The sequence below is a fragment of the Suricata suricatta genome, chromosome 7 (genome assembly GCF_006229205.1).
Source record: "Suricata suricatta isolate VVHF042 chromosome 7, meerkat_22Aug2017_6uvM2_HiC, whole genome shotgun sequence".
In the NCBI taxonomy this organism is placed as follows: Eukaryota; Metazoa; Chordata; class Mammalia; order Carnivora; family Herpestidae; genus Suricata; species Suricata suricatta.
In genome coordinates this window covers 7,815,669-7,825,285 of record NC_043706.1, presented here as the reverse complement: position 1 = coordinate 7,825,285, position 9,617 = coordinate 7,815,669, and the positions used below count along the sequence as shown (strand labels likewise).

Sequence of the window (9,617 nt, the reverse complement as noted above, 5' to 3'; positions counted from 1 at the left end):
GGCTCAGGTCATGATCTCACAGTTCGTGAGCTCAAGCCCCGTGTCGGGCTCTGTGCTGACTGCTAGCTCAGAGCCTGGAACCTGCTTCAGATTCTGTATCTCCCTCTCTCTCTGACCCTCCCCTGTTCTCACTGTCTCTGTCTCTCAAAAATAAAGAACATTAAAAAAAATTATTAAAAAAATATTTAAAAATAAAATAAAATCTTTAAAAATAACATACAATAAAAGAGTGCAGTAAATATGGTAGGTACTGTATTTTCTGTGCATAAGACATGATAAACTCCAGATCCTGGGAACAAATTCTGAAACTTTAGCCTTTCTTCTGCTGACAATGCTTGTTGAAAGACTTGTAGATGGTTCAGAAATGTCATCTGAAGAACTTGCTGAAAATACTTTCAAAATTATGAGAAGGCCACTTGACAAAAGGTTTTTATAAGTATTTCCGCAGACCAGTTGGCGATGATTCAGGAAGAGGAAATCCTCTGTAAACTGCTGTTCTGGTTTTACCAAATAACCTGGCACGTTCGGAGGACTTGGGAGCTCACTTCGGAAGTCTGCTGGGACAATAAAATTTATAGAACATCATATTAGCTCGAAATTAGTTATCAGGATCCCACCTTTCCTGAGAACTCCACTAAATATCTTTTGGATATTTGGCTCATCTGCGTCTTAAACAAAGAAACATAGAGCTGATATTCATTTTCAATTCATTGATAAGAAGGACAGAACAGTTGGTTTTTTCTTATTTTCAAGCATACCCTTTAGCAAACCAACTAGCTGTGTCATTCCTTAAAGGTCATTATTTTACTATTATTGTTTTTTTTTTTTAATTTAGGAGCCTTCCTTTGTTTTCATAGTATTTGCTTTTATAGTTACTTACCATATACAGAAGTGATATGGCAAGTGCTTCTGGTGATGATGTAGTATCATTTAAAAATGAATTTATTAGGGGCACTTGACTGGCCCAGATAGTAGAGCATGCAGCCCTTGGTCTTGGTGTTGTGAGTTCAAGCCCCATACTGAGGATATAGTTTACAAAAATAAATAAATAAACAAACAAACAAACAAACAATATTTTTTATTTACTTTTAAATTTTTTAACGTTTATTTATTTTCAAGAGAAAGAGAGTGCATGCGAGCATAAGCAGGGGAGAGTCAGAGAGAAAGGAAGACAGAATCCGAAGCAGGCTCCAGGCTCTGAGCTGTCAGCACAGAGCCCAACACAGGGCCTGAACCCACAAGCCATGAGATCATGACCTGAGCCAAAGTCTGATGCTTAACCGACTGAGCCACACAGGTGCCCCTAAATAATATTTTTAGAATGTTTTCCTTGGAAGTTAGTGCCAAGCAACTGTTTTCTTCTTAGGCATCTTCTTTCTGTTCAGACAAGAGTTGCATAATCCATTTTGTTATATATCCCATGGATTTTTCTTTTCTTTTTTTCTTTTTTTTTTAATGTTTTATTTATTTTTGCTACAGAGAGAGACAGAGCATGAGAGGGGGAAGGGCAGAGAGAAGGAGACACAGAACTGAAGCAGGCTCCAGGCTCTGAACTAGCTGTCAGCACAGAGCCTGACTCGGGGCTCGAACCCACGGACGTGAGATCTGACCTGAGCTGAAGCCGGAGACTTAACCAACTGAGCCACCCAGGCACCCCGGATTTTTCTTTTCTTTTCTTTTCTTTTTTTTCCCGGGAAATCAGGGATAGATTTCATATATAGTACAGTAATTATATTAGTATTCAGTACTCTCCCTCCTTTTACATAGGTTTGTGTTTTCTATTGTATGATTTTCCAGACTGAGAAAAAGAATAGCCATTGGAAAATCAAAGGTATGATTGCTTTTTCGGTACTTTACGGAATCGAGTTAAGGAACAAGGGTTTATATCTTAAATAAAAGAGGGTCCCTGGTTGGCTCAGTCAGTTGAGCATCTGAGTCTTAATTTTGGCTCAGGTTGTGATTCCAGGGCCACGGGATGGAGCCTTGCTTTGGGCTCCGTGCTGAGTGTGGAGCCTGCTCAAGATTCTCTCTCTTTTTTCCCTCAACCCCTCCCCCGCTCACACACACTCACTCTGTCTCTAAAATAAAAATAAATAAAATAAAATCTTAAAACAAGATCTGAAGATAAAGAAAGAATGAGTGGACAGCAAACATTAAATAACTTATTTCACATTTCTGAAATCTTCTAAAAGTTTTGAGGAGATGCAGACTAAAGATCTAGAGATTTAAGTGTTTTTCTGTTTTAATTGGGCCTATTTCACTGGTATGGAATTTAACTTGCCTGAGATTGAAACAGTTAACAAGAGGGCTCATGATCGAGCTCGCGCTACATGTATTTTCTGGTCATTGTTGGTAGACTGTTGGAATCGGACCTAGATTTGTTGAGGATATGAGGTAGGCATGATTCATCCAGTTGTTTTGAAAGGGTTGTCTGTCCTGGTTCCGGGAGAGAGGCCGTTGGTTGTTTGCCTCCTGCGCTCAGGAGGAAGGCAGGACTGAAGTGGGTAGGATGACACCATCATTACTGGTCTTCGATAGGGAGTCAGAACTGCGGTGTCACACTGAGGGCATCCAAGCAAAGGTGCTGGGGGTGGGGTTTGGAAATATGAGGGAGGGAAGTCCTCGCCTAGAGTCAGTTCACTCTTGTATTACTCTAGGTGCATCTTTTGCTTTGTTTTCCCGAATGAGTTTGACTTGCCACATACTCTTTTTTTTTGGTTTTTTTTGCTGTTTTGTTTTTATTATTTTTTTAAGTTTTACTTATTTAGTTTTGAGAAAGAGAGTGCATGAGTTGGGGAGGGTCAGAGAGAGAGGGAGACACAGAATCTAAAATTGACTCCAGGCTCTGAGCTGTCAGCACAAAGCCTGACAGGGGGCTCAAACGCATGAACTGGGAGATGGTGACCTGAGCCAAAGTCGGAGGCTTAACCTACTGAGCCACCCAGGCGCCCCTGGTATTGTGTTTTAAGTTTATTTATTTTGAGAGAGAGAACATGAGTTGGGGAGAGGCAGAGAGAGATGGAGACAGAGAAACCCAAGACAGAAAACCGACTCCAGGCTCTGTGCTGTCAGCATGGAGCCTGACTTGGGGCTCAATCCCATGAACCCTGAGATCATGACCTGAGCCAAACTCCAGAGCTGGATGCTCAACCGACTGAGCCACCCAGGCACCCCGACTTGCCACATATGCTTGTGGGAAATGCAATAACTCATTTTTCAGTGTTTTTGTGTGTAACTGCTGGTCTGGAAGAGGTACCCCTGCAGGACTGTCGTGTAAGATGGGGTGGGAGGGACCAGTGAGCTGGAGGTGAGTGAGAGTCTCCACGGGACTAGAACTGGAGGATGACAGATGCTCAGGGAGGAGGTCAAGCAAAGCAGGAAGGTATGGTTTTGGTGGCAATGACAATTTTATTGCAACTCGAATTGACATTTGGATTTTTTGTCCATTGCAAGTACAGATTTAAAGTCAGGAGCAGATTACAACATCAGGATCGTCATCCTTTATCCTGATTGGGGTCTGGGAGGTCATTAATGTGCTACTCAGCTGACTTAATGCAGAAGAGACGAGAAAGGAAACAATTACTGAAATGTATATGCTGGGAGAAAGTGCTGGCTGTTGACTCAGCTAAAAACCAACAGTAATGGGGCGCCTGGGTGGCTCCCTTGGTATCTGACTTCAGCTCAGGTCATGATCTCAGTTCACAAGTTCGAGCCCCGCATCGGGCTCTGTGCTGACCACATGGAGTTGGTTTCAGATTCTGTCTCCCTCTCCCTCTGCCCCTCCCCTGTTTACAGTCTCTCTCAGAAATAAATAAATAAACATTTAAAAAAAACACAGTAATCGTGGTGGGAAGAGAGTGGAAATAATAATAAATAAAATTTAAAAAACAACAGCAAGGTATTTCTATAAAAGTAATTGCACTGATCTGGATAAGGTATTTATTATATGAGTCCCTGCTTCATGGACTATCCACCTTTATTGAAAAGGACATTAGGGGGCGCCTGGGTGGTTTCATCGGTTAAGTGTATGACTCTTGATCTCAGCTCATGTCTTGATCTCAGGGTTGTGAGTTCAAGTCTGCTTTGGGCTCCCCATTGGGCTCCCCACTGGGGTCCGAGCTGGAGTTGGAACCTACTTAAAAAAAAAGTTAGTACAGAAAGTGTGATTAAATTAGTCATTTAGCTGTGATGGGAGGACCGAGATCACTTCTGTAAGCTGCCTTTTCCAACTGTTCTAGGAATATTCTGGAATACAGCTGCAAAGACACACCCAGAAGTCTTGGCTCATCAACTAAGTATTATGTTTTATATATTATAAACAAAAATATGATAAAAAGCAATGAATTATTGATGTAGCAATGCTGTTTGTTGCAAAACAACAACAGTAACCAAAAGGAATGCAGTAGAACCTTGGCACAGAAAGTAAACAAAGTATAAACAGGAAAAGTGCACACTAGTTATATTTGTAAGTGACTGGATTTCATAAATAATGGGAGCATTGGGGCGCCTGGGTGGCTCAGTCCGTTGAGCGTCCGACTTCAGCTCAGGTCTTGATCTCACAGTTTGTGAGTATGAGCCCCACGTCAGGCTCTGTGCTGACAGCTCGGAGCCCGGAGCCTGCTTTGGATTCTGGTCTCCCTCTCTCTGTGCCCCTTCCCGACTCATGCTCGGTTTCTCAAAAATAAATAAGGATTAAAATCAATAAATAAGGTAAATAAATAAATAATGGGAGCACATCTCAAGGAACTAGAATACTCCCAAATTTTGGCAATAATCTAGCAAGCAATTAAACACTTGCTGGAACTCCTGAGCATTTATATTGCTAAAGCCGGTTTGCGTAGAAATGTTATTTCTACTGTTATAATCTAATTTTATAGACTTAGGAGATTTGAATGCTAAAAATAACAGCAAAATAGTAATAGTCCCTTATGACCATAATGAGTATTTCTGATTCATATTAACATCCTTAAGTTATTCTACGTTCAGTCTAAATGACTACTACAGGATTCACTTTTTAGGATAACTAGTTTATACCTTGACATTAGTTTGACTGCACAGGCATTCCAGGATAAAATATTTAGCCACTGAGAAATTAGAAGTCCCAAAAGAAATTGTTTTCTTTTTTTCATGTCTCACATCCTCTAGACAGTGTCCCGTTCAGATGAAATATTTCAAAAGCATAAGAGAAAATAACACCTTTCTCTATAAATGAATTTCCATGGAAATTTTTAAACATATTTTAAAACTTCTTTTTCATGGTGTCCATGTAGCCTAGCAACAGAGTCTATAAGTAATCAGGCACACAATTGGGAGGAATCAGATCGTAAGAGTGTTCCATATTCTCTGTGTGATTCTATATTCTTTGCAATTCTATAAAGAATCTTTTCATGCTACATCACCATGGTTTTCTAACATCTCCATAAAATTGCTAGAACTCCTTTTCCTTTTCCATGTCCCTTGCCATTGGTGAAGCCACCAGTTTTTGGTGGCTTAGGTTATCACGGTCTTCTGTGGTTCTGGACTCCTTTTTCTGCTGAGTTATTTTAGATTTGAGACCATCCATTCTTATATGTTCCCTGCTCTGCATCATGTTGAGCCAGATAGAAAATGTGTTCTTCTTTTTTTTAAGTTCCATCAAAAAAAAAAAAATCCCTTCCAGAAGGTGCTACCATGTGTACAAGTCTTAACTGAATTTTTCATTATAGCAGAGAAATTTAATCAAGGGAAGTATAAATATCTTAGACTAGAATGTGAACAGATGGATGCAGGGTCCTTGATCTTGGACTTGCCGACCATGAGAACCATGGCAAATAAATGTTCATCGTTTGAGCCACCCCATCTATGGTAATTTTGTTATAGCAGCCCCCAAAATGAGGAAACAATGGGTTAAAATGTGTGGACTCGGGGGGTACCTGGGTGAATCAGTCGGTTAAGCGTCAGACTCTTGATCTCCCCTTGGGTCTTGATCTCAGGGTCTTGATGAGTTCTAGCCCTATGTTGCGTTCTGTGCTAGACCTGAAGCCTACTTTAAAAAGACAAGAAAAGAAAACAAAAAGAAATGTGAACTCTTATCTGTTTATGGTGCAGTCTTGACATTTTGGTTTTCGCAAGCTTTTTTGGGCATCGGATCTGTAGCTTGGTGATAGATTACCTTCTCTGGCCTATCTCTCAGGGGGCGGGTGGACTTCTTCTGGCTCGCCATTCATGGTACACGCAGCTGCATGCTGCAGTTACCGTAATGTACGGTCAAGGTCACATCTCTGGTCCTAGTGCAAAAATTGCCCATGGGCTACAGCCTCATTTGGTGGCTGCTGTTCCTGAGTCTCTGTGTCCTTAACTTATGTTGTTACTGCTCTGTGTGACACTCTCTCTTTTCTCTGGCACTTTAGTGCTTCCCTTTTATTCTTTGAAGTGTGTGCATGTGTGTGTGTATGTGTGATCTCTCTCTGTCTCTCTCTCTTTCTCTCTCTCTCCCTCTCCCTCCCTCCCTTCCTTTCTCCCTCTCTCCCTCTCGCTCCTTTTTTTTTTTTTTTTTTTTTTGCCAAAATGTTGATTGGAAAGTGGCACTCACACCACTGGGCCTCCCAGTCTGCCATATTGTTGGGGTTCTGAGATCATCTATTTGACGAACAGATTGGCCTTGTGGCCCTTTGGAGTGATCGTCCATGGTGACTTGTGCATGGCGACTGTGTGATCCACTGAGCTGTGGAAGGCTAAAGTGTTGGTTCTGTTCCTTTTTTTTTTAGTTTCTTTTTATTTATTTTGAGAGAGAAATAGAGAGCAAGCAGGGGAGGGGCAGAGAAAGAGGGAGACAGAATCCCAAGCAGGCTCCACACCATCAGCACAGAACTCACTGTGGGGCTTGAACTCACAAACCATGAGATCATGACCTAAGCCAAAATCAAGAGTCTGTCACTCAGCCACCTGAGCCACCCAGGTGCCCCGTGATGGTGCTGTTCTAAGTGGTCCAATCCAAGTCATGCAGGCACAGTGGCGTGGATTATAATGAATGGATAAAAGGAATGTGTTTAAAATCTGGGAATTTTAGTAGAACAAAGGCATATCATCTCTGAGGAGGAGGAGGAATTTCAGGTTTACAGTTTAAAAGAAAAGATGCAGGGCACCTGGGTGGCTCAGTTGGTTGAGCATCTAACTTCAGCTTTGGTCATCATCTTGCAGTTTGTGGGTTTGAGCCCCGTGTGGGGCTCTGTGCTGACAGCTCCAGATTCTGTGTCTCCCTCTCTCTCTGCCCCTCCACCACTGGCATTCTGTCTCTCTCCATCTCTCAAAAATAAATACACATTAAAATAAATAAGTAAATAAATAAAAGATTCGGCAAAGCAAGTAAGGAACAATGACAGTTCTTTTCTAAAGGACTATAGCTGATTAGTGTTTCTTTTGGATTTTTGCAAATACAACAAAAGACCCCACCAAGTGCACAACCACAAGACTTTTCTTGTAAATACAAATATCATTCTAAAAAATTACATGAAGAGGGGCGTCTGGATGGCTCAGTCAGTTAAGCATCCAATTCCTGGTTTGGGCTCAAGTCATGACAATGTGGGTGTGGGAATGAGCCCCATGTCGGACTCTGCACTGTGCATGGACCCTGCTTGAGATTCTCTCTCTCTCTCTCTCTCAAAATAAATAAATAAACATTTTAAAAAATTACACGAAGATTGTTTTGTGTTATATGATACCACAAGCATACTGGTTAATTCTGATTTCTTGTGTAAGACTTTTATTTAAGGTTTCGGTTTTGGGGAGGCGCCTGGGTGGTTCAGTCGGTTAAACAACTGACAATTTTGGCTCCGGTCATGATCTCCTGATTCGCTTCGTGAGTCTGAACCCCCTGTGACGACCTCGCTGGCAGTCAGAGCCTGCTCGGGATTCTCTCCCTTACTGGGTCTCTTCCTGTCCCCAGCTCAACTGCATAGGCTCTCTCCCTTTCAAAATAAAGACATCAGCTTTAAAAAAACATTGTTTTAAAAGTAATCTCTACACCCAACGTGGGCTTGAACCTACAGCCCCGAGGTTAATGATCACACATTCTATAGACTGAGCTAATCTGGCAATCCTGGTATAAGACTTCAGAGCAAAATATACTCACTGTCCTTAAACTCATCAATTTCTAGGGTTATATGTTTAATGTCATATTTTCTATTTTTGGCATAAGCCCAGATGTTTTCAACTGATATAGTAATGACAATGGATACTTAATGCACTCTTCTGTTTTTTTTTATAATTAACGTATATTTTAAATACTGATGTCTAAAACATATATTTTAAAAACTCAAAACTATTTCTTAACATCCTTTAGGCCCCATATTCTCTGCTTCACATTCTAATATTGTTTGTTATCACCAGCCACTTTTAGAAGTTGGTGTACATAAATTATGCCAGTGTTTTAACTCCGGATGGAGTAGGTTTTAGGAAGTCCTGTTAATAATTTCCATGATAAATTCCAAAGGCTAAGGGGTCGTTTTGCCCTAGAATCCGCGAGATGTTTATTGGCCATGTTCAAGTAAATCGTGCAAGACATCAACACAGGGTGTTTGCACCAGTGTTAGATGTTAAGAAATGGTAACTAATAATGTCAAGTGCGCATAAATCATGTCCTAGAATGAGGAAGTTGCAGCGTGTCAGGGCTGAGTTATAGCTTCAGCAGGATACAGGAGCGGTACCAGTCAGAGCATCTCGGATCACTTCCTGACTTCACAGCCGCCATCCACCTCCCTTTCTTACCTCTTTTTTTCTTTTTTTTAAAGTAAGCTTTATGCTCAACGTGAGGCTTGAACTCACCCTGAGATCAGGAGTCACGTGCTCCACCATCTGAGCCAGTCAGGCGCCCCCCACATTCCTGTATCTCTTATTAGACAGATGACAATCTAGAGCTCAAAGGTCAACTGGCCATTTTACAGAAAAGGAAAGATAGAAGAGCAAACTGTTGCCTCATACTCGAGATTGGTTCTAGTGATTTCAGTATAGAAATGAAAAGGAAGGGTGCCTGGGTGGCTCAGTTGGGCAAGGGGGTGACTCTTGATTTAGGCTTAGGTCATGATCTTGCAGTTCATGCTGGGCTCTGTGCTGATACCACGGAGCCTGTTTGGGACTCTCCCTCTCTCTCTGCCCCTCCCATGCTCCCCTGTGCTCACTTTCTCTCTCTCAAAATAAATAAATGTTTGAAAATAAAAAGAAATGAAAAATAGATGGAAATTCAAGTGAACCATGTCTGGATTTGAATTCTAGTTTTGTCTATTTGCTCTCCAGTGAACTTGAACAGCGCAATTATCTGGCACATACTAAGCTCATAATAATCATTTCTCTGGAATCAGGGAGCCTGGGTGGCTCAGTTGAGTAAGGGGCCGATTCCTGATTTCAGCTCAGCTCAGGTCATGATCTCACAGTTCCTGGGATTGAGCCCCTAGTCAGGCTTTGTGCTGACAGTGAGGAGGCTGCTTGGGATTCTCTCTCTCTCTCTTTCTCCACTTCCCCTCTCAACATTAAAATAAACATTAAAAATTTTTTTTTTATCCCTTCATTTTTCCAATATAGTTTCTAGCTTTTTTATAAATTTAGATGTAAGTATAAAATCTGTCCAGAAAAATAATCTTACT

At 41.3% G+C, this 9,617-nt stretch overlaps 1 long non-coding RNA gene across 1 annotated transcript; it reads right to left on the bottom strand.

The window, feature by feature from the left end:
* Positions 1 to 230: 230 nt before the first annotated feature.
* On the bottom strand, positions 231 to 5,244 carry LOC115296623. Its single transcript, XR_003910961.1, has 2 exons — positions 5,035 to 5,244; positions 231 to 554 (listed from the first exon to the last, which is right to left on the bottom strand). It is a non-coding gene; the product is annotated as an uncharacterized LOC115296623 (long non-coding RNA).
* Between the last annotated feature and the right edge of the window lie 4,373 nt (positions 5,245 to 9,617).